The sequence below is a fragment of the Corvus cornix genome, chromosome 1A (genome assembly GCF_000738735.6).
Source record: "Corvus cornix cornix isolate S_Up_H32 chromosome 1A, ASM73873v5, whole genome shotgun sequence".
In the NCBI taxonomy this organism is placed as follows: Eukaryota; Metazoa; Chordata; class Aves; order Passeriformes; family Corvidae; genus Corvus; species Corvus cornix.
Genome location: NC_047057.1, coordinates 56,520,742 through 56,547,002, shown reverse-complemented (window position 1 = coordinate 56,547,002; position 26,261 = coordinate 56,520,742). Strand labels below are relative to the sequence as shown.

At 39.0% G+C, this 26,261-nt stretch overlaps 1 protein-coding gene across 8 annotated transcripts in view; it reads right to left on the bottom strand.

The window, feature by feature from the left end:
- The window catches only part of BICD1 (BICD cargo adaptor 1), a 169,702-nt gene that overhangs the window by 85,222 nt on the left and 58,219 nt on the right, over positions 1–26,261 (bottom strand). The gene's annotated exons all lie outside the window — the stretch shown is intronic.

Sequence of the window (26,261 nt, the reverse complement as noted above, 5' to 3'; positions counted from 1 at the left end):
AGCTCATCTCCCTCATTTTGACCTTTTCCACCTTTCTGAACTTTAACAACCCTAATTACTTTAGTGACTTCCAAATTTCCTCTTGTGTGACTTTTATACAGGCTCTCACAGAGGGAGGAAATTGGTAATTGTCCTTGTTCCCTAGACCAGTTTATCAATGTTTCTGTTCCTCGTTCTAAGCACAGCTAAACAAACATACAAATGACAAATAATCAATTAGTTAGTAATCAATTACTAACATCTTAAAAACCATTTCAGGTCCAGCTCTCTTAACTATTTTAATTAACTCTAGCTGGGCCCAAATTCCTTCTTATTCTAACTAATTTCAACACAGCTAGCCTATAACTAAAATCTTTGTTTCTTTTAAATCTATGTTTGAGGGATGCTAAACACACAGTGTGTCAGCCCCTTTATTTCCTTTATAGTCAGTGTTTTCTGCTTCTGCTAAATAGTTAACTGTTTGAGAAGCATCTAAATATAGAGATAATTTTCAGTGATTGTCTTCTTGTTACTGGCTTACACTGATCAATTTAATAAGACAGTATTTCTCAGTGACAATTTCTGATGTTATTTTTGACAGCTCTGGAGCAACCTGGAAGAAAGCAAAGTACAAGCCATGATAGTAGACATGATGAGATGGAGATATCATTTAACTATGAAAAACCGAGGGGAAAACCCAGCAAAACTATAATAAAATAAAAAAATATATATATAATAAAATAATAGACGCACAAAAAGAAAATAAAAATAGCAATATAATAATACATAAAACAAAATAAAAGCAAAACCTGATTTAAGTGCATTACCTTTAAAAAAAAAGACAGTTGAAAATGACATGACCTAATTCTGGAGAAAGACAAAAGAAGGCTTCTAATGTTAAGAGTATTTAGCCTGACACAGGCAGAAGTTCTCTCATACATCTTAAAGCGAACACATGTGAAAGACGTTTTTATTTTTTTGTCCCAATACATGAGAAAAAGATTTGAGTCATGGTTACATGCTATTTCAGTGAAAAATTATCCCTAAAAGCCTCATTTCTACCCAGTTCTATAAAACCACAAAGCACAGCACACATTTGTACCCACTGTAAGCTGTGGCATCCTTTGCCTCCCCATTGATAAGACTTGCCAAATTAAATCCGTTGTTCTGTTGCTGCTATTTATAGCCTTTCAGAACACGTTCTAAGCTTTACTGGCACTAGAACTGAAGCAGCCCCTTAGAAACTTCAAAGTAAAACTCTCTTCAAAAACTTCTCAGCTTTTAAGTCTACTTCACTTGGAGAATCCTGTGAACTCAGCATTAAAGGATTCTAAAAATATTCAATAATGTATTAACCCAGCTGTCTTCTCAAAAAGCTGTAAGTTACTGAAATAGCAAGTGTCAGCAACTTGCCAGATAGGATTTTCCAAATAACAAGAAATTCAATTTAATGAAACTGTTAGGCACAGATATCTGCCTATCGAAGACAACTGTTTCAGGAACACTGCTAATAAATTATCTTACTCTACATACTTACATTAGATGGCTCACTGTTCCTAGGTTGAGACTGAGCAAAAAGCACCAGTCCAATAAAGACCCTACAAGAGAAATGTAAAGGCCACTTCTCCAGGGGTAAAACCAAAACACAGCAGGAGAGCAGGTAAGACTTGCAGGGATGGAGAAGCTCATGAATAAGTGTTACCTGGAGCCCTCTCCACCAGAGAACTACAGTTAAATACCAGTACACAGTGAGGACAGCCTTCCAGATGCACTCCAGATTTTCCTGAACTGTACACTGAAGGTGCATTTTTAGCATGTGTGATGTTTGAGAACAGCTATGAATACAGATTTTGGTAAGGGTGCATAGTATAGTGGAAAACTACTGTGTACTTCACAGTTCCTTGTACCTATGACTACAGAAAACACATAAGCTTTTTTTTCCCTTATGAAACCGAATTTGAACATTACTGTATCACAGAATGGGTCAGGCTGGAAGGGACCACAGTGGCTCATCTGGTCCAACCCCCCTACTCAAGCAGGGCCATCCCTGAGCACATGGCACAGGATTGCATCCAGAAGGTTCTTGAGCATCTCCAGTGAGGGAGACTCCATAAACCCTGAGCAATCTGTCCCAGTGCTCAGTCACCGGTACAGTAAAAGAGTTCTTCCTCATTTCTTTGATGGCCAAGCCACCATGTACTGGCTTTTAGCCTGTCCCAGCTCACACATATCATAATATTTAATTTCTTTTTTAAACTGCTATCAAGATCTTAAAAATCAGGGGAAGGAAAGCAAGCAATCACAGTCCACTTTCCATATTGACAGTAATTATGCGGATCAATGCAACAAGGAGACAACATGAAATACCTTTTAATTATAAGCAAACAAAAAGTTCTGCTTCACTATTTCTTAGTCTGTACAGAACATCAAAAAGTTTAAACTTTCCAGACATGCCCACTTAAAGTCTTCCATGAGATTGATCACTTTTCAATTAAGCCACATATCAATGCTTTTCAGCTGGTAGTCAAATATTTGTTCTATTTTGATTTTATGTTCTAATAATTTGCTTAATACATTTACTTATCTATAAAACCTTATAACCTTGCTATGATGTGAAATATTTCAAGTAACTGTGCTCACATGAGAAGATGACTACCCAGACTGCAAGTTATAGGAAGTTCACTTGCATTTGGGGCAAGTGTTGGATACAAACTGGTTTGCTGAATAGATTTTATGGTACTGTATATGAGGGAATAACAGCTTGCTATGGAAGCCTGACTGGAGAAACAGCTTTCCTTTGACATGACATGACACCAAGGGAGAGGAAGAACTATGCAGATGATCCCTGAATTCACCATTGAATAAGATCTTGGTATTTTCACCGAATCATAGAATGGTCTCAAGTATTCTGAGTAGGTGCTATACTATATTGTGCAGATGCATTAGTTAATTGCCCTGTTTTTTCCAGCATGGTGCTGCTGTGTTTGGTGGGACTCCTCATTAAAACCACTTAGAAATCACTACTGGTCCCTTGGTGGCTCTTGGTTTCAGTAATCACAGTGTGGGGCTTTCCTGACAAAGTACATCATCTTCCAGATTCTAGTTTGGACTCAGAAGGGGCTGTGTAGCCCTTCAGGGCTTCTGTTTCCTTGACAAGCATGCTCCCAGAGTAGGCACAACAGCTTGAATCATCTACAAACACTGAGGCAAGTTTACTGCTTTGACAAAGCCTGTCCTAACAGAGACCAGTCAGATTTTCACCTGACACTGGTCCCATCAATTCTCTCAAGATTTTGCTTGAAAGAATGCTCTTGATTGAGTTAGAAGATACTTTTTTTTATAAATTGGCTGTAAAAGTCAAGTAACAAGACACCATTAAACTATATATAAATATATATATATATATCTATATCCTGAGACCTCAGAATTGTATAACACTACAATGATTTTTTTACAGGCATCTTAAAATTTGAACTTCGAGAACAATAAAATACTGATCACTATTTGAGGTCATGATAAAGGATGGTAAAAGTGAGTGCACACAAGGAAGAGGTCAATTTTATCACACAGAAAGGTGTAACTGTGGAGGAAAAAAGCCATTTACTGCTGAACTCTAAACAACCCCAGATGGAAATTCCAGTGTCACAAGCAAACAAGCATGACAAAAATAATGCTGGGAACAAAATAGGCACAGATTTGCAACAGAACAATAGAAAAATATGACTGTTCCAGACATGTCATATTTATATGATAAATATAAACAGCAATAGAAAGCTAATGTGCAGTGACAAAAAATGATGTCTAGAACAAAAATTATATTTAGCACTTCAAGAAAGAAAGGAAAAAGCGAAGCTGGGTTTCTAATTTAGGTGTAGAAAGCAGCACACATGAAAAAGATCAATTAAAAACATAACTAGGTAATGAAGGCTGCTATTTCTGAATTTCAATTTTTATTTTTACTAATCACCTCCTGGGGATGGAATTCTGAAGCTCTTCACAGAAATTCAGTCTTCTAGTCTGCAATGATTAATAAGCAATAAAACATGACCTGACTGCTATCAGGATAAGCAGGCAGCCTACCTTTATGGCTTTGACACCGAGTGTAGTCTTTTCTGATGCATAATGCAACAGCATTGAATAGTTCAAATGATTACCTATTTGAGCTGCTAGCTTGCTGCAAGCAGAATGTATTATGTATTAGTTACCTCCACATTCCTAGCACAAAATCAGGAAAAAACCAGCCTGGATTATCCAAAAGGGTAGGATATTTCCTAATCAAATGTCAGTATGGCATCACAGATGGAAATCTTTGCTAGGAATGTGACAGGTTAATGTCAGGGACAGGCCTTATTTTGCTGCACAGCTTGAATGCCCATTTATCACCAAATATTCCTTTAGTCACTTGCAATTCTGTGTCTCTCAGAAAAGATTTATTTTTCAAGCTTACTACATACTTTTTTCCCCACCAAAATTAATTAACAAAAGCTCAGGGTTCTTTGAAATTTTTCTGCTAAGAAGCAATCAGTGGCAGACAGAGGCCTGTGAGGAAATCCCCTCTAGGCAAGGCTGAGCAGAGGAGCAGCAGCCAAGCAGGGTGTACACCTTCCCTCAAAATCAGTTGGTACAAAACTGCCTCCTCCATAACCTGTGATGTGGCACTGAGTCTAAATCCAACATGTTTCTTGGCAGTGCAACAGCAAAAAGTACCCGTGCAGAGGCGATTGATGGGCTCCAGGCATATTACATCTGCTTTCTTAAAACCTGGGAAAGTTTTTGGCCTCTAAATTTTGTCATAGACTCAATCCTTATGCAGCTGGCATGCAGCTCCTCATGTTCATTTAAGATGGCTGAGATAGTTTCCTTTTGGAAGCCAACACTGAAGTGATTACAGCCTTCAAATGCAAATACTTGGCATATTGCAATAAAAACACAGGCAGATGCATGCTTAATGATGACAGAAGAAAAAAATTAATAGGCATTGTGAGGATAGTGCATGTGAGATGGACAGCCCTCGCAGGGAAGCAGATTGAAAACTCAAAAACAGATTGAGAACACAGCCTGAATCAGCATGGGCTTAGAGGCAAGAAAACTAGATCATGAACTTCTGGGTTGACAGGTTAGCTGAAAACAGCTGATTGTCTGATTCCTCCTGTGTTCAGCAAAGCAGGAGACTGAACTCTTCTGCAGAGGCAGAAGATTGAGCATCTTTCTATCTCATCACTAGTTTAGCTTTCAGCTCAGAACAACAAACAAGGTCCCTACACTTAACAGTCCCTCAAGTCAAAAGGAATGAGACAATTCATCAAAATTCCATTGTACCCAAGCAACTGGCTAAGCACCAGTCATTTCAAAATTTCCAGACTCAAGATGATCAGTTTTGCGCTCTATGGAACACAAGATCAATAGGATTTTTGTGTGCTTGAGTTTTATTTTCTTCATGTAACAACATACCTTTTACTTCATATACACCATCTTGCAGAAAAAAAGGTTAAATGTTCTGCAGTCAAGTATGAAGCAAGCTAACAAAGTGGGGGTTCCTTACTTGTTCTCATGCATGCAGTCTGCCTTTTGAAAATGGTGAAAATTAAACTTTAAATAGCAGGGTTTTTTTCAATTCATGATACAGATACTTGAGGAAGCTGTTCCTCAACTTCCCATTTGAAAAATGGGGAGGACAGCATCTGCTACTCAGTGAAAAGGATGTTGGGACAGATCCATTCATGATCTGAAATAAAATATACTATAGTTATGACAGGACAAGAGGACATAGCCCCAGGCTGTGCCAGGGGAGGTTCAGACTGGACATCAAGAAGAATTTCTTCATTGAAAGGGTGGTCAGGCATTGGAACAGGCTGTCCAGGGAGGTGGTGGAATCACCATCCCTGGAAGTGTTTAAGAAATGATTAGACATGGCACTCACGCTATGGTGGTGTTTGGTCAAAGTTTAGACTCGACCTTAGAGAGCTTCTCCAACCTTACTGATTCTATGAGCATAGTACAGGCAACTGAGAAATCTATAAAGGGTACTTGAAGAAGCTATTTTATTACCACCTAAAGGCAAAAAGCATTTAGCTTTATTTCCAAGCACCAGCTTACTTAATTCAACTCTCTTCAATAAAAATGCAAATGCTGGTGCAATGATAAAGTCACGTAGGTCAATATCTACATGAGAGATTTCACTTGCAAAAGGGACTTGCAAGCCAAGGTGATGGAGGTTTTACCTATGCCAGAATTGCTGAGGAAATCAGATACACAGAAAACATAACTAATCCTGAGTCTATTTACCGATGTAGAGCAGTAGGACAAATGTCAACAATTCACAGGCTTTTCCCCAAGGAACGTTTGGATAAAAGTGTGAACAATGTGGATGCTTCTATTTGCTCTCAGTGGATCCCTTCAGTGTCTACAGTCCTCTTGAAATTCATATATTAGACGCTAATCAACAAAGCTTTCAGAAAACAGAGAAATTTATATTCAGCTCAGCTACAGACCCGGCCATGCTTCTGCAGTCCCAGTACAGAGCATGCTGATTTCCATCAATATGTGTGAGGCCTCAGGCAACCACTCTGCCTTTTTATAAATAAGGAACAAAACCACTCCTAAATGTGATGGTTAGGAAATATTTGTAGACAAGAAGAAAGCACTACCATGAAAATGAACATTCTATGCCAACCTCCATTGTCCATCTGCAATCCAGCAAAAGGGGGAGTGAATAAGAATTTCCATTTAATTGCCTTTAACTGCATTCTAGATAGGGATTTCAGTTCCCCAGCCCTGAGCATTCCCTCCAGGCACAGAAAACACAAGAATAGGGAAGCTTGTAACAAGGAGCACCACTTATCTACAGCACAACTAATTAGTTTCATGCTGGTAATTTTAAAGCAGCTCTGTTCAAAATTCCTATGGCCAATAATTAAATTATTTGTATAAACAAAACAATTCACACCTTTTTAATGAAACATAAGGTGGCTTACAATTTTCCACAAATTACTATCAGAACAACATCCAACTATTACAAAATTTCAATTAAAACCAATAGAAGCATTACCAGAACAAGCACGTAAGACTGTCAGAGATTTTTTAACACTTTTTAAACAAAATGTGCCTGAAGGCAGAGATGAAACCAGCCTTCCATAGAGGCCCTATTACATTTGTGTTAAGCACCAAAATCTCATTTTTACAAGGCTTGGGGTACAAAGACTTGGGGTTTTTTTTTGCTTTTCTAAGTAATTTTCTTCTCTTTTTCTAACTATGAAATGGCTGAAATAATTGAAATTCTATCTCCTGTGCTTGCTTGAATAAAGCTGCAAAGAATAAATGCCAAAATCCAGTTCTTTAAGAGTTGCCAGCCTGCTGGGATATTATAGTTATTTCACATTAACTCCCCATATGTAAATTCACATTCCACAGTCAGAGCACATTTATAGAGCATTTTAGGAGTGGTCTAAGCAAAGTCATGTTGGTAGTGAATAATAAAAACAACCCATTGCTTATTGAATCACCTGAAAGCTTTAAATTAGCTGGGCCTCACTTTATGAGGCCTTCTGGGATTTGGTCTCAAATTCAGAAAGAAATGGTATTATTCTGCTGCAAAACACTTAGCTGTATTTACATATATCCTAAAAGCCACAGCACGTCTACTTTATTTAGATCCTTTTCTTTTAATATTTCTTACTGTTTTCTTTCAATTAAAGAGAAAATAAGCTCCCTTCCAAACCAAACCATTCCATGAGTCCATTAAAAAAAAAAAAACCCAGATATCAAAACTGGATTCTAGGGTAAGTGGTGGTATTTTTGCTAAGCAGCAAAATTAAGGATTTACTTCCCCAAGAACAGGAAGCTCCTCCCCTTGAACAAGAAAACAAATAATGTTGTTACCATCTTGTCTTCAAAGCACTGTAACATGTCACTTTCAGGCAGAAGCTTATGCTCAGAATAATTCTTTGTCATTTAAACAAAAGAAATTAGAAGCTACAGTGGGCATTTCCGCTCTCCGCATTTTCACAGAGGAGGACAAAAAGCCCTATCTCCTTTAAGGTATTTTTGAAACCCACAGGAAAGGTCTCAGATAATCAAAGCAGCACTATATTATCCTTGGAGCGACACTTAGAGACAAGCCTAAAGACTTGCTCTGCTCTTATTTGTGCTTCTCAATCTTTTTCAAAACAGGCCCTTACAGCTTGTCTTTCTCAGTGAGTCGCCAAGTAGATGGGAAGAGAACTGACTACAATCAGCATGTGCAGAAGTAAACACTGACATCCCAATCCTCATAAATGCTATTTTTTCCCAGCAATTTGCAACCCCATTTGAACCTTTTCATGAACATCTAAAGAGGCTGATTTCTACAGTTTTTGTAAATTAAATGGGAGACTAGAGAGGGGGTACTATTTAGGGCTCATTGTCATAACAGCCCAGTGAAACAAGCAGCCCTGGAAGAGCAGAAGTCAGGAAAGCAAAGTGAATTTCAAGGGTGTCTGAAAGGTTCCCTAGAGAAGAGAAGAACTGGGTTCTTTGTTCAGCACAAGTAGCATAGGTTAAGAAAAGGGAGACCTACTTGCAGTCTTTTCTTTACTGAAGGGGGATGGAGAAGAGAGTCAGACCCTTCTCAGCAGTGCACAGGAAAAGGGCAGGATCCAAGGTCACAATCCGAAACCAAAGAAATTCACACAAAACAAAGGAAAATCCACCCTGAGAGTGGCATGGCAGCAAAATAAGTGCCCAGAGTGGCTGCGTACCCTCGATCCTTGGAGACTTTCAAAAGTTGCGTAGGACAAGACCCTGAACATCACTTAACTTTGAACTTCCATCAGGGGACAGATAAGATCATCTTCAGGAACCTCTTGCAAACTAAATTCTATTGTGATCGAGGGAGCAACTCTGTGCAGGAAGGACTGGTAGACACTACACTTCTCATGGGACATACAGTTGAAAGACCTATGAGTCATGTTGGCCATTTTCTTAGTTGTCTTCAACACCAGTCTGAAATTGAAGATGACCAAATGCAAGACAAATATGGTTTTACTGTAATAAACAAATCTGATTAGTTAAATGGATTAATTTAAAATTTAAATGGATGATTATTTAAACAGAGACATGAAGTTTTAATGCCAAGAGCACAAAGGGACCTTGAGCTTTACCAATTTGTGACACCAGCACTCTCAACCAGTTTCATTGTAGCACTCACACAGACCAGAGACATCAGAGAAATCAGAGATCTAAGCCAAAGTCATAGTAACAAGGCAAGATGAGACTTAGGCCTACAGCAGTCAGAGCAGAAAAAGGTCTTCCAAAATATGAATTTCATTAACAACTATTCTTACAGAATACATGTTTTCTGTATATCCCACTAAAGTAACCATGCTCATTAAATTTAAAGCCTTAATTTGCTTGGCTACACTTATACTCCTATTCTCTGCAGTTCTTTATGTGAATTGCCAGCACAGCAGTTCTGATTACTCCAGAGGTGACTAATAAGAATTAACTCTCTCCTTGTGAACACACATGACTCGCTTAATGTCAGCATGTGGCAACCAGAGTTGTGTTTAGCATGTACCATGGACAATGGAATGCAGGGAAAGACCTCCACATTCCAGTTCCTGGAATTCCAGGAGCTGGAGTATAAGCTAGCAGGGGGCTACACACATTAACTTCTAGAACAATAATTTTTTTAACCAAAGGTTTGAAAGGAGAAAGATTATTCAGAGATGGCTGCTGCTTCAGGCATTTATAGAAACTCCTAAAAATTTAACTTGGAAAAATCTCTAAATAAAAGCATGCCCTTCAGAACAAGAGGCCAAAATTACAGACCTCTCACTTATTTTCAAAGGAAGGTTTAATTAGAATGCTGCCAGCCACAGACTTACCATGGGGAACTTTATGCTTCCATTGGCATTGATCAGTGCAGGGCACACAACTGTTTCACAGAATGCTCTTGCAGCTCGGTGTTTACTGCCAGTGCTGGATAATCTCATGCCTCTAGAGCAAGTGAGATTTGAAGGTATATGCTGGTACTGATAATCATGTTCCAGAAGCAAGAGCTTGCCTACTCAAGACCCCAAAAAAAGTGAGACTCAAAGAATGGGATTGCCATAAACTGTCCCACTGTAATCTTCAGAGTGCTTTAATTCATTTTGCATAGAAGAAGTGCTTCTTCTAAGAAGAAAAAACACCAAACCCAGAATACCCAACAAAAAACCCCTACCCATTTATCCAGCCAAAGCAGCGACAGTGATGAAAGGAACTTGGTGTACACTACTGACCAGAAGATCTATTCAGGAGGACAGAGGGACGTGTCTGACACAGGACCTTGCATGAGAAGGTAGATACCCTGGCACTCCTCCAAGCACTACTGCATCACACCACACATTTCTGTCTCAAGCCAACCCAACAACAAATTGAAGAAGGCAGACTACACCCCATGCTGTGCATTTATACATCTACTTGTCCAAGCGCAGCAGGGCTCCAGACTGATCCCATTTGTCACCCCAACACAAGCAAAAGGCAGTAGTCCAACAAAGATTTGGCTTTGTAAGCAAGAAATGTGCAACCCAAACCATGTGTCCAGCCACAGCTCTCCCAGTGCTTTTGCCCAAGGGCTCAGGTGTCCCTATACCACTTGCTTTTTCCTGCATGAACTCAGAGGAAATTAGCTGCAAAAATGATAGGACTTGAAAACTGCACACAAAACAATGAGACCAGGAATCACAGGCAACATCCAGGGTTGCAGGCATGTTTATAGGATGGACCTGTCTTAGCTCAACCAAAATTTTAAGTAGTTCCCAGCCTTGTTCCCTGACAGTGTTAAATACATAATACTGCCTGATGATGAAAACTCCCATTTGTGAAATACATTGTCTCCCAGTAAGCAATTTGCAGAGGATAACAAGTTTAAGAGGATAACATTCTTTTGCTTTGTCAGCAACTTTGTCTCAGGGTGACCGATCTTCCAGACTGTAAGATAGCTGCAGAAGCCTATGCAAATTGAGCATCCACAGCTTATCTAGTTCTACTGAGAAAGTAACCAGACATTTCATTGGCTTCAGTGAAGCCCAGAATTTACCCTTGGGTATTTATTTCTAGATGACATACTGTATTCTGGCTCCTGATTCACTATATTTGCTCATGTGGAAGTTGCCAGCAAATTACGAACCGTTTAAACAACAAACTTTTCCAAATCAGCAAAACCTGTCAATCTGAGCTCTTTCAGTAAGAGTCCTATTTTCACAGAGGCTTCCAAACTACTTCACCAGCATCATCAGGATTTTCCCTCTAGAAAACCTCGCTTTTTTACAACAGCCGTTTTCATGAAATAGGAAGTCTTCTCTCCTCCCTCGACAGCCATCCCCGGCAGCACGGCCGATGGCCTGCAGAGCAGAGGATCAGCAGCACAGACAGGAGAACACCCCAGTCAGCAGCCAGAGAGGGAGTGCTTAGCTGGCTGGCTGAATGTGTCGCGGCACCGGATGCGGGAGCTGTCCCTTTCTTTTGCAGAAAGGAAGCTTTCACACATCTCTGAACTCGGAACTTAGCAAACTGTCACGGAACGCACTGCAGCACGAGCTGATGGCCATTTGCACCATCGCAACAGCGGAATGCAAATATCAACGCTTCCTACAAATGTAGGTGAACCGTTTCCTGCTTTTGTAAAGAGATTTAAAGCAAAACTATTAATATCAGTGCCAATGAAGTACAAAAAGCCATATTTATACATGTCTGCATGTGTGCTCACACGCACAACAAAAGAAACAGCAGAACAGGGGTTAAAAGGAACGGTAGCAGTTATTTGCTAGAGTAACATACATGTGATTTCATGTAAAAGCAAAGGAAGAACAAACTGACCCCAAGATAAGGGGTAAAGATAATTAAGAACAGGAGTGGAGCCATAAAATATCCAGACAAAGGAAAAGACAACTGTGAAATTCACTCTTCTGGAGGAATGAAACGAAATATGATGCACAATATCAAAATCACCGTCTACTCCTAATGCACAAAGCCAGTTTGGCATTCCCAGTCAGTAAGACATGTTAAGGACCCAATGTCCCCTGTCCCATATCACACAAATGTTCCTGATGAGACCACTTGTGCACACATGCATGTCTTAGTTCTTGAGAATGAGAATGTATAAGAGTGTGACAGAATGAAATCTGCAAAAAAAGGAGTGTAGGTAGGTATTAAGTCAGACATCTGATTCATTCTGTAAAATCAGCACCACCTACACACTCCATACGGTCTCTAGAAGTACAAATGGTTTGCCTCAATTGGGATATGAGGGTTTTTTTTAGAAAAACATATATACCTCTCTAACATTAAACACCTACTGTAAGACCTCTTCATACTACCGGAACTACATTGGCTCACTGGGCAGGTGAGTAACACAGCGAGTACTTTGTTGAGAGCATAGCTCACAACTCAAGTTTGAGTTCATCCTCCAGTGGTGTAGTGAGTGGTGAAGCTGGAAAACTGTGGTCTGGAGTCAGTGACCCACACCCTTTCTTCCTTCTCACATGTGTGTTCCCAGTAGCACAGCACACCAGCCTGCCACGGCAGCCTAACCACCACCCCTGCTCCTGTGCACACGTGCCTCAGATACTGCATGGCTGCTCCACTCTGTATTATAATGAGAGTACACAAAATCAATGTGTATATGTACAACATATACTCAGTTGTAAGAATATGTCTGCACCATCTTGTCCTTGAAATATTATGTGCACCTGTACAAGAACCATCATTTTATTGATAGGAGATAGTGGAGCACATCCTCCAGCAGACTTTTCAAAGAAAAGCTCATCTTCCACACTTGACCACTGTCAGTGACTGATGAACAGGTGTTATGAACAAGACCCTCTAAGAATTCCAGGTGAACAGAAAGACTCACCATGGATGGAAGGGACACAGGATCCTCTGTGCCATCCTGGGCTCACCCAATGCCACAGCAGGCAGGGTCCCAGCATCAGGAAGGATGCAAGATTGTTACCATTTACTATAATTCCCATCTGTCATTGGATAATTTAAATACCCAATGGCTGTTTATATTCCTTACTTGGATCCCAAAAGAACCAGGATCACCTCAGCGCAAAACAAGCTGGAAGCAATTTCCATTTATTGTAAGCCTCTCATACTCTGTGTTATGAAACACTTCCATTGCTGAAAAAGCATTTTTAATCTACATTTGCAATTTATACTGTATCATATTTGATGATTCTTTAGATGAAAAAACACTATTACAACATGACACCTGACAGGGATGCAGTTTGCTATAGGGATGCTCATTTTCAATTCATTGCTTTACAGACAAAGAGCCTTTTGAGAGTGTCAGACAAATCCACATTGGGAAGGTATGGCAGTTAATTGAAGTATTTTACATTGGAAGGGGACAAAGAGTTCCCTATTGACTTGCACTTTGAGGCACTTCCTGAGAGATTTGATGGTTTCTTTTCTGTTTGTCTTAAACTTGAACCTCTGAACTGCAGCACGTCTACGAGTTAATTTGTAGGGAGCACATATCATTAGAAAAAGAAGCACTAAGTGAAAATACACAGTGTCATCAAACAACACATTTCTTTTGTAATTCATAGATGCTCCATGGAGTCAGAATATAGTTGCAACAACCTTTACTGTTGGGAATCTGTAAGCCAGACTTTCAGAAACAGTGGTAACCTCATATAAAACCTGTGCAGATGACATTTTAGTCAAACTTCACTGCTTATCATGGATTAGAAGGAAAAATCAGGGAAAGAAGAATGCAATGAACTATGTTTCATAAATTTCTAGTATAATGTTACCATACATTTCTGCCCTAATGCAAATTTAAAAGGCTGCCCATATGGAGAACTCAGACTAACAGGGCTAGAGTTCTGAAAAGAAATTGATTAGGACAGAAAGAAAGAAAATTAACTGAATGCATCATGACTGCTGCTTATGACAGAAACAGCACAAAGACACTGTGCTGTGTATTTACATGCACCTAATTGCACACCAGTGCTGGTGATTTCACAACACTCCAACATGGAGATTGATTTATTGCCAGGTGACAAATGGCTTGCACCTGGTGGGTTAATGCAACAATCATTTTGCAAGATCATTAGCCTATGGAACCATACAATCAAAACTATAATAAACATTAACCAAGGAGTAAGAAACTACACTCCATTGATCTAAGGACCCACAAATTAATGCACTACACCAGTTATGCCAACTTTTCTCCTAATTTGGAAAGTAGCTCTGAGTTCATGGGGCAGTCAAAGTATAATTCCAGGGTTGACAACCACCGGGAACCACTGGAGGGATCCCGGGGAATGGGGGACTCATGTGCCAGTGGGAGGAAGTATATGCTAACGACTCTGGGGAAATGGTTATCATAAGAATGTTTCTTCTGGGAAGACCTATGCACACGTATGTAAAAATTAATACAGGAACAGGAGCCTTTTCTGTCCTCAGCATGCACAATATTACAGAGGAAATATTCCCTCGTGCATCCAGTACTGAATAAAGAATTCCTGCTTCTTAATGCTACATTGGTGTTAAGGAGTTCTTTTTACCAAGTTTTGGTGACAATTTTTTTTATTTAGAAGACTGCCTAAAACTCCTAAACTGCTTCGAAAATAGCATCTCATTGGGGTTTTTTTTAAGGTTACTCAATCCATTTTTAACTAACATGCTCCAAGTAAATTCAGGCAGGTCTATTTGGCAGGAGCACATTACGGCTGAGCTGGACCAGCACTGTCATCTCACAGCTGAGAAACACAGGCACATGATGAAACTGTGCCCAGAGACATCAGAGGAACAGTAACAAAGGGGAGAGAAATCAAGGATCCAAAACCTGATCACAGCCATGTCTAGGGTAAAGCCCAGCACATATGCTAATGACAAAGATGATAATGGAAAAAGGGCCAAAAAAAGAAATAATCATGTAGTATAACAAGATATTTCAATTCCTGCCTTTAAAAATTCTTCCAGATAATACCTGGCATGCTGCAATTTATGATACTAAAACTCATGTAGACACATGTAAGACTCAAATTGAACACATACTAGGTTTATCAAGCTATGCTCAAAAAAAAAAAAACACACCATCATTTGGGGGAATTAAAAGAAGAGCAAAATGTTCAAGTGTTTAAAATACCTGACTTCTTGGAAATACAAACAGTCGAGACAGCTCTGCTGTCGTAGCAGTATATTTATTATGAGGCTAGTCCCAATGGGTGAAAAGGTTAAATGTCTGACCCACTGTGAGAATTACAGGAGGCAGGAAACTATTTCATTAGATCCCAAGGTAATCATGTTTCATTGCTGACCCTGGCAATGCAGCACAGAATACAAATATTAGAATGACAGCACACAGCAACCCTCACTGACTGACAAAGAATAGGTGTATTTGGGGAAAAAAACCAGGGATTTGAGCTTTTAACTTCAGTGAAATATCAGAGAGGAAGGTCTGGAGTTTTGTCAAAGTCAGAATAAGAAGACAACATTTTCTGTAGAAACACAATAACACCATTTGTTGAATGCTCTGATGGTCTGGGCTTCTCAGGACAAAAACACTGAGAATCACAGAAAAAGTGGCAAGATTTCATCTTGTGATCCCATCACAAAATTTGCTTCTATTCTGAGACTGAGATTTTGTGCTCAATATAGAGCAAGATTTTATATGTTCCATGCTATGCAGAAAATTAGACCAAACTGTTTTAACAATTATTAAAAACAATGATTCTCAGTTGTAACTTGCATTGCTGAACACATTTCCTACATAAAAGATTTCAAATGGTAGCATGGAAAAGTGCATTTCTAATGAAAAAGTAATTTATTAGCCTTCTTTTAAAGGGGTCACCAATGACAGCAATCATGTTTAGCAACACTAATTTCTTGCTGTGGAAGAAGGTAAATTAAATACCTGGGAACATGTTACTCATTTGATCTCTCTAAGAAACAGCAGCACTGCACATTAATTACCAGCCTGTTTCATCAGGGATCTGACCAAGTCCCTTAAATGGACTGAAGTGGTTGCTGAGGTCCTGTGACTGGCCACCTTCTTTGTCCGCCACAACTCTGAAAGAAACCCAGACTTCTCAACTGTATTGTGACTACCACTGTGTGAAAGAGGGGATAAAAAAAAAACCAAACAAAACACCAAAATCAAAGAAACAAATAAAGAAAAGCACATTATTCATTTCTGCTTTGATAGAAGTACCTAGTTGTAAACTTTTGCTTTCACTGTTTCACTGTTAGTTGGAAACACTCAAGTAATCTACGTGATTCAGTGCTACAGACCAGGAACACTCAGCAAACACAGATTGAAAGGTCTCCATCCTTGCTCCTGTTGTCTCAGAAAAAGGGCAAAATAAAGTCTCATTTAGTTAGTTAGAAGCACACCCACAGAAGTTGAAGGAAATTGAAAGAGCTAGAACAAAAACACCCAATGTGCATCACATCTTGCAGGACTTTGTCTTACAGCATACAGTGCATGCTCTCCCCACACAGCACTGAAACTGAAATAACCCAAATGCAAAAACTTTGTGACAGAGCATAGTACTAAATACAGAGAGCCAGGGATCATGAGCAAAGCAGAAATGAGCAAATTATTACTGAAATAAAATTAGCTGCCAATCAAGTTAGAACTGTACCAAACTTCATTAAGCATTTAAGCAGGGAGACATGGGTGATTTGCAATGGAAGGGTAAAATAGAGAACAAAATCAAATTGCTCAAGGAACCAGAATAATAGATGACAGGGTCAGCCTCAATTCAGAAATGCAAGCTAATCCAATAACCAAAAATGAGCTAATAAGATGGACTTGATGAGTCCTGCAGTGCTTTAAAGGCTTTGCTATATTATTAAGATTGCCTTAATGCTATACATCCCTCAGATCTCACCTTTTCTTACTGCTCTTCACAAAAAAGTGACTGCTGGGAACTGTAGCAGCATTTGTGCTCAAGAGCAAGAGAGAACATAATTAAAATGAAGAGGGCTTCAAAGTAACAGTGGAAGAAGGATGAAGTCATCTTTTAAAGGTGACCATTACCCCAGCAGACATAAGGAGCTCTCTTGTGTGATCTTACAGATGATTTCTGAAAGATTGAAACATTTTACAGGAAGACTGAGATGAACTTCTGCATGCTTTTTTAAAAAGGTGGAAGAAGAGCCTGTTCAAGTGATAATCTATTACAATGAGGGCCTAGAGACTGAAGCAAAATTCATGTATGGAGAGGAAACCAAAATAAAAATATGTAGATTAACGTGCCTTAAAATTCTGGGCATTTCCTTAAATGATTCCAGAAACAGGAACACTGGGTAACATCTGGCAGTAACTAGAGGGATGGGGAGAAGATACAGCTAAGATAAGAAACCGGAGCTTTGGTGAAGAGTCTCAGTGAAAACTGAGAGACATGAAATATCTAAGGTATTATGGTTACAGGCCAAAAAACTCCCACAAACCTTTATGATCAAATTAGGATAGCAGTAATGTACCAAAGGGGATGAGAACGACTACAGAGACAGAAGATGTAGATCATGAGCACATGGGAAGGTCCTGGTGTCACAGCTACTAAAGGGGAAAAAAAAAAACCCACCAACAGGTAATTAGCAAGGGAAAAGAGCATTGTATGTTCAAAGAAAGACAGATTCAAAGGAGCACAACAAGCCATCCCAAGCAGATTATTTTTAAGGGACAATATTTTGGTGCTGATTTAGCTAACAGATGTCTATGAAAGAGGTTAGGGAGAACTACATTTCTATGATTTACTCAAATTGGGCAATAGTGCCCAACCCAAAAGAAACAGAAAGCTGGGAGTGTCCAAGCGAACAGACTTGTAACTGGTCAAGCCCCACAGTGCCAGTACAGATATTTAACAGGTGCTGGAGGGACTGCAGTTTATTAGAGAAAGCAGCACAGGCAGCAGCCCTGCACCAGATAGCTCTGCAGTCTGGTCAGTGCTGCAGCAGGCAGGAGATAGAATCCTAAATACACAGAATAGTCCCAAATCCAACAGAACAAGCCCTAAAAACCTTTCCACTTCACAAACAGTTTCACTTGCAGCTAAATCACCACGACAGCATTAGTCAAACATAAGCTTTTAAATTCAACAGAAAAGAATTACTACAAAATTTTATTGCCTGTATTTAACAGCAAATTGAGAAAATTAACGCAACAGTCTGTTCCAGCTTTCAGATTTCTTCTTCTCTGAGCATTCCTGGTCTTTTAAAAACATATCTGAATAAAGCTCATTATCCTTCCTCTTTTCATAAATTTAACACTGGAGGACCTACACTGGTAACTGCTGAGTTGATTCCAGTTAACTGAAAGTCACAGTTCAATATCATAATTATTCTGACACTGTCACTATCCTCAAAAGTCTATCTTTTAGCTGAGATATTAAGATAATTCAACAGTAAAGAATGCTTTCCATGTAGAAATCAGTTATCATCCATGAGTTTCACAGAAAAGAGTTAAAAATTAGACAGGAGTTACAAGTTAGGCAAAAAAGAAACAAGAAACTATATTGTAAAGGCAGGAAAACTTCCTATGTGACCACACTCATTTTGCATCACCTCTCTGGATGCATCAGTCCTCTCCACTACTCGACTAAGTTAATTATTCATTAACTAACAAAAATTCTTCTTCTTCCTCAGATAGCTGAAACTTAGAGATACCACTTCAGTATGAATAAATAATAACATATTGACAGGAATATGGTGTTCATACAGTCAGGAGGATGGTAGAGATAGATCAATGCTCAATTTATACACCGAGAAGATACCACAGCAATCAGGGCTTTATACACCACCACATCATTTTGATAATGGTTTTCAATACTGAAGACAATAGCCAACGTTTTTCAAAGAGTAGCAAGTATCTACATTTATGTGCCTCAAAGGCCTTTGAATTTTAAAAGCCAAGCAGTCAGTGCTTTCTAAACATCAAGTCCCCTGGAAGGTAGTTTCAAACTGGGCACTCATAAGTAATTCATTGCTGTTATTTTGGAAGCTTCCTGGAAAGGTTAACACTAGTTAGTATTTCCCCTCAAAAAATGGAGCAGAAACCCTTCCCTATCTAGGACACTTCATACTTTTAAATGCAAGAAACATACTAACCTTTCAGTTTGAAGAGCATGGAGTCTGGCATCTGGTAAAGGGAAAGAATCCAAATCCCTTCCCCACACTCATTTTGACAATCTGTGGCTGTGTACACATTTCCTTAGTTCCCAAAAGAAGTGATACTATTATCATACTTGGATTTTGTTGTTCAAACTATCAAACAGGATATGGCAGTGTTAATGTTTTCAACCTGCTTGCTTAATTTGCTGCGGAACTTCTGTTAAGGGCAGTCCCAAAACAGAAGTTTTTTGCCTGTTTTTAACTAGACACATGTTACAAGCATTATTAATGGCAGCAACAGCAAATTACAAGTCTTTACACTCTACAGGAATAGTTATATGGTGTTCATACAGTCTTTTTAAGTAAGATGGCAAAAAATCTTTTTGCTTAAAATAAGCCAGCAACTGTACGTTCTCTCTGACTACAAAAAATCTTACTTTGTAAGTAGTTTGTGTGTGCACAAGTCACCAGTCGATGCTGCAATTGTGCATTTTTACTGACTTTTCAAAATGCTTCAGAAAGTCCACATAAATCTTTGAGGGTAAATCGCATATCAAGAACGACAGAAATCCTGTTGTGATTCTCTGTTGAAACAGTTGTGGTCCCAGTAGGCAAAAAAAAACCCCACCAGTAAAATGACACAGCCAATTTTAATGCTGCTGAAATAGCCTCACAATTTGCAGAAAATACCCCTGGTTTTCCCCCAAAGTACTGTGGATGTCATCTGTGACTATTACTCAAACCATAAGGGTTAGCGCATTTCTGTACACAGAACTTAAATTGGCAAACTCCTACTATAGAGAGCAGTTCTGAGATAAACTAATTAGATTTTAAGCTGCTAAAACACTGACACAGTGAGTGATGGCCTGGCTGCTTGCCCTATTATTTCTGCTGAACCAGAAGGAAACTCTTATGTTAATAAGAGTACATTACTAGAAGTGTTTTAAGATAAGACACTACCTGCAATAAGGAGGTCCCATTAGAGCAATCTCAAAGTGTTTTACAAAGGTCCCTGAAAGATCAGCAGATAACAGTGTGTGTTAAAAGCCAGCACTGGTGACATTCATTCAGTTTATTGTGAAGGACAGTGTTGAAATTACAAAGCTTCCCAAAAAATTATTATTCATATGTAGAATAAGCAGAAATCATATTAGAAAGACTCAATCAGTTTCCTACAATACAGTTTAACACGTGTAACAAGGGGGTACATGTTCCCTGTAGGTTTTGTTTGCTATGGATTTTTTTAGGGCAGTTCTCCATTTACAAGATACCAGAGCTTCCATCACTGATCTTTGGGCATTATTCAGTAAATTAACAGAGAGTCTCTTTTCCACTAAGTTTCTCTTGCATTAAGTTTCTTTATTTTCATTTCAAGTAGTTCACCAAGAAGGTAATAGGTGATAGTCATAAGGAAAGCAGAATGGGGGAAAAGTAAGATTTATTTTATACTTGAATGTTTTATCACAAGTCTTTGCCGTATCTTCAGCAGCCACAAAATTAGAGCCTAAAAAACTATCACTAGTTTAAAAGCTAGATAATGCTACTACAACTTTTCATGTATATATACACACACCCCCATATAAGTATATTTATAGAAAGCAAAAAATATGTTAATGCCAAAAGCCTAAACCCACTAACAGGACAGAGTTCCAGGGATGCCAGCTATAGACTTGCCTCACTTTCTTCACTAGGATTGCAAATAAATGATTTCTTTTAAAAATAGGCTACTTGGCTGAATACATGCATTTTGACTGTTATTTTCTATCTCTTCACAGACAAGGATCAATAGCATTGGCCCAAATTTCTTCCCAGCATATGTGACCATGGCAAGAGAACCCAGGTCTCCTGGTCCCATTGGAAATGATCTGTATCAGTTGTAAGGCAGCAGGAAGGATAACAGACAAATAAGCAGGAAATGATATGGGAGATGGGAGGGAAGAGAAGAAATGAACCTCAGTGCTGTAAGACAGAGATCCTCTCAGACCCTTAACTTTCCCACTACTGTGACAGCTGCTTGAAGCAAGACTAGTCCTAATTTTGGAGTACACAAGATGCATGGCGCTGTAGGAACCCCAAAGGAGCTTCCACTTCAAAAGAAAGCTTCACTGAATTTACCAGATATTTGCCTTCCCCATTTTCTCACTAATAGCACATCTAACATCCATTTTGTGAGAAGAGCAAATTGCCTGTCCAGGATGCACAGATTATTCCATGGCAATAGCAATTAATCTCCTGACACAGCAGAGACAGCAGCATATTGGTGCATCCTAACACCTTGATCAATTTTATTGAACAAAGCTGCTGCCCCTTCTAAAACTGCATCTGAAGGAAATATCCTGGACTGCTTCTTGACACCAGATCCCTCTATAGGATAGATTACTCGTGATTTTTGAGGAGAAATAAGGAATGAGGCTCAAACATTTAAAGACACAATTCTTCATCCACAAAAGCATCCTCAGCTCTTCGGAGAGATGGGGAGCTAGGCAGCACACAAGATGCTGCCACAGATAGCTAAAGGAAATTCAGTTTCAAGGCTGGTTAGGTTTCAACTTTCATTTTAGCCTATTGAAAAGCACTGAAGAACCACATTTCTGAAAACATGTGAGAAGAAAAAAAAAAAAGAGAAAAACACTCAGTAATTCTAAGCACATTTCTAACAACTGCAGACCAATTTTCTGCTTTCACTGATGAAATGCCACTCAATTCCTGCATGTCAAGGAGTTCGTATTAAGCTGAAACTTAAGTCTAGAATCTCACAACACACTAGGGAAAATGAAAAGCTCCTATAAAGATGATCATTCCCCCACATTAAAACTTCACCTGATATCTGGGTCAGCTGGAAAATGATCACATACAACATATGCCCACAGTGCCAGCATGGTGGGCAAGCAAGCCTGCAATCTGTCGTTTTAACACTAAAAATAAAAACATCTTTGACAAAAAAAAAAAAAAAAAAAAAATCAGGTATTTTGCCTTCATTTACTGTCCCTTCTTTCCTTGCTAGGAGCCAATTAGAGACCCATCAATTATATTTTCAAGCTGCTTTGTGATAAGTGTACTTTCACACCTAATTACTCTGCTTACTCTATCAGCCAGAAAACATCTCATTTCCTTTTGCAGGTACCCTCCGGGTTTATTCACAATATCTTCTGCAATGGTCTGGGGCCTGAATTTATCTTCCCTGACTAAACAGGCTGGTTTGAATCACCTATCCATTTTTATCTATGATTTCAAAATGTCTTGCCTATTATTCCACAGAGGTTTCATGCCTGCACAGCCTGTATTTTTCTAAGCATCAAATTGACAGCATCAGATTCTTCAAGGTTTGGGGAGTATTTTTTGTTTTCCTTGTACACATCAGCAGCATCCTTGAAAAAAAAAAAAAAAAAAAAAACCCAAGCTGAAATGCCATAAATAGTTGCTTTATGACAATGGTAAGGAATACTTTTCAATATTTATAAATATTGTGTGGATATGTATATATATGTAGCAATTATAATTGGGGCTATTTACTGCAGTGAGAGCATGCAAACACATTTAAAGTAGTTGGATCTTGTACTTAATTGAGGTGGGGGAGGAAGACAGGGCAAGGGCTGCTTTTAAGAACTCCCCTCCATGCTTGGATTCTGTCCAAGTTGACAGCCTGTAATATAAAGTAGCCTAATGAAATACTAAAGATTATTTTCCATGCATATATTAAGCATGGAATTTAACTTGCTTTTAACTTGTTTTGGAAAAGAACAAAAAAATCATACAGCTTATCGACAGAACCACCATACTTAGATGTTATATCCTGCACATTTCAAGCTCATTTTATAGTTGGTGCTCCTCACTTCTATAGTTATTTGCTTCACTATTTTAAATAATACATTTTTCATTAAAGGAATAAAAAAAAAAGCCACAACAAAGAAGTGTTTTCCCTCCCACTCACTTCCCTACACAATTTATTCATTCAGCAGTCCTGGAAATTCAGTGGGGAATTATCAGCCTTCTGTTCAGCTACAGACCAGCTCCAGGGACACAAGTAGGAGGGTAAAAAAAAAAAAAAGCAGCTGTGAATTGCTCCTGCCATCAACACCAAACCTGACTGAACAACCTTTCTGATAAATTACAGAAAAGAAGATAAGACAGAAAGAAAATTATTTTCTTTACCAATAAACGCTAAAGAAATAAGATGACAAAGACAACCTGATACACCAGTGAATTAGGTAGTTTAATAAAAATCAGCTCAGTATGACTTAAGAAATCAAACCAGCTATTCTGAATCCAAAATACTACAAGTAATAACTGTACATACCTTTGTGCTAAAGGAAGAGAGGGCACAGCCTTACCTCTGCCAGGGAAGAAGGCCAGCCTGTGATATTTGTCAGCCCCCTGCTTCCCAGCTGCTACCTTGGCCATGGGTGAAATAAGGAGCACCCAGATAGAGGAGGGGGTACTGATCCAACTGCTCAGATCTCCAGCAAGAAGTGTTCACAGAATCACACCGATATTCTAGGAAGATATTACAGGAAGAACCAGTCACTGAACCTAAAGCAGCTTAGAGAGGTGCCTCCTCAGGCAGCCACAGGAGACCCATGGCCCAAGGAACAGACTGACCTATTGCACTGGGAAAAGCTGCAGCCACCAAAAACATCCTCCAGGCTCCAAGGAAACAGTGAGTGTGAAGTGCCACCCACAGATAAAAATCTGGCACGACATGAATATGCTCAAAGTACCATCTCCCAGCTAAGAAGTCTGGGCAAAAAAGACTTGCCCTTTTCTTCTTTGGTTTGAGGGTTTTGTTTGCTGAGATTTTAATTTTTTTTTTTTTTTTTTTTTTTTACATTATCCCAGAAATAAAAAGATAAAACTTACATTGTAAGTGACACAAAAGCCTTTCTTACAGCTCAAAGAGACAGGTTGTCCTTGTATCAGCCTCCACCAACAGGATGGGGTCCATGAGAATATCACTGATAGCACACAGCAAAGTGAGATATTAAGCACTGCCCAGTGCCATACAGATGCACACGGTTACCTGGGAATGAGCTAGATCAGACAGCAAAATGAGTGTGAGCTTTGCTTGGTATACTGTTCCCCTTCAAACTCTCAGATGTTTCCAGGTTCTTGGGTAAAGTAGTTTTCAAGTAAATGATAAAACCTACAGGTTTTCATACCTACAGCCTGCATTTACAGGGCTCAGGGTAAGGAATATATGGATTTTGAGATGCCTAACCTTAGAAAAGAAAATGCATCTGCCCACCTGAAATCATTGATGCTACAGAGCAGCTGAAGGTAGTGGCAAGGAAAGAACAAGATAATTTCTAATGATGTCTCTAACAAATCTTTTCCAACTCATTCCAGAAAGCCAAGACAGAAGGTAAGAATTAAGCCAGGCAAGTGTTGCTCCTACATGAGAAAATATTCCTGCCAAAAAATGGATTTCATAGTCACATGAACGTCATCCAACACAAGAGACCAGAATATCTGCCCATGTTATGTCTTCATTGCTTATTCAAGACTATTTTTACCATCCTTCTTATATATTGCTATCTTGGAATAGAGATTTACCCATAGGGTTCTGAGATTCCAGAAAATCAATTTAGATAAATGATTTCCTGCATTTCTCTTCTTCAGGTACCTGTAAGAACTTTGCTGTGGAGTGAATTTAAGTCAATTGACATCAAGACTATATTTAGGTTAGTTACTCATTCTCCCCTTAAGAGAAGTAGTTTCAGATCTGTGAGGCATCCCTACATCATGCACTCAGAGCCACTTACAAGCTCTCATTTAGGCAGCTGCATTATGTGAAACATTATTACACAAATTTAAGAGTTACTGGGATCCACAGATTTTTATCTTGCCATGTTTTCCTTTAGGTCATGAAATAAAGTGTGACTGTGAATAATTGCCAGGGTCAGGTAACACAACTTAAGGAATGACTAATTCTTTTCCAGAGGCAGGGTCTCCCAGTGGGGGAAACATCACCTCTACCTCACCCCTTCCAATAAATCCCCAACCACAAACAAATACATCCTCCCATCATAAAACTTTCCATTAAAGATGTTCCTTCTCTACTACAGAAATAGCAAACACCCCCTATTCTATAGATAGGATTTACAGATACATTTTTTTGTGATACAAACACCTCATTGCTAAAGCAAGCCAGATGCAGCAATTACTATACTCACTTAAACAAACACATTAATCAAAGTCTTTAGAGGGAGCTGGATTCATCCCACTGCCTTAGGGCCAGCATTAATCACAGGTGAGGTCATATATACCCTTCAGAAATCTTGACTAGTAACTCTACTTATGCTTTGAATTCACATAGTGAAACAGCTGCTCAACTCCCTAGCAGCTCAAGATACAAGAATAACTATATGCACATTTATCTTGTAAAATGTTGTCCTGAAGAAGCACATTAGAAAACTTAAACATTCTTTATTTTCATCTGTCCTCCCTTCTCCTTTCCCTCAAATATCACTAATGCTTCTGTCAAATGTGATTTTTATCTTAATCAGGACCTAGACAATGACAATTATCTTGAAGGATCTCAAGACTAAAGTGGATTCTAAAAATTTCAGCCCTACCAAATTCAAATGGAAGCTCAAGGCATCTCAGCTGATGTTTTAAAATGCAGATTTACCCTCCTACCTGGTAAAATATACAAACTTAATGGCCATATGAAGTGGTAGTGATTTTATTCAGCATGTAAGATGAATGTAAACATCAAAAAAGTTCCCTGCACTGACACTGATTATCAGCAATAGCATTGTTCTTTAAGCGTAAGCAAAGCATTTCACCCTAAAGGAGTTGAAAAAAGGAATCAGGTTCACTTCAAGTCATGAAGAACAATAAAAGGAGTGCAAAAGAGATTCAGCATTAGTAGTGCAAAAGCAGCAGCACTGCAAAACCCGTTTTAGGACACAAAACGGCAACAAGATTGATCCAGTTGGTTTTTAAGTGGATTTTCAATAAAGACGCAAAAGAATTCTCAATCCAGGAAAGCACTTAAGCACGTGATAACCTCAGCCTGTAAACAGGCCTCCAGGTTTCCATGGCACTAATAACAAAGAAGATGTTTCTTTGCACTAGGACAGAACCCCTTATTTTCTCCTTGCAGCTACTCAAGTAATTCTTTCAGGCTGAAAATGGCCTGGGTTATTCACAGACGGACTTCGCTGTTACCTGAAAAAAAGAACAGTCCGATA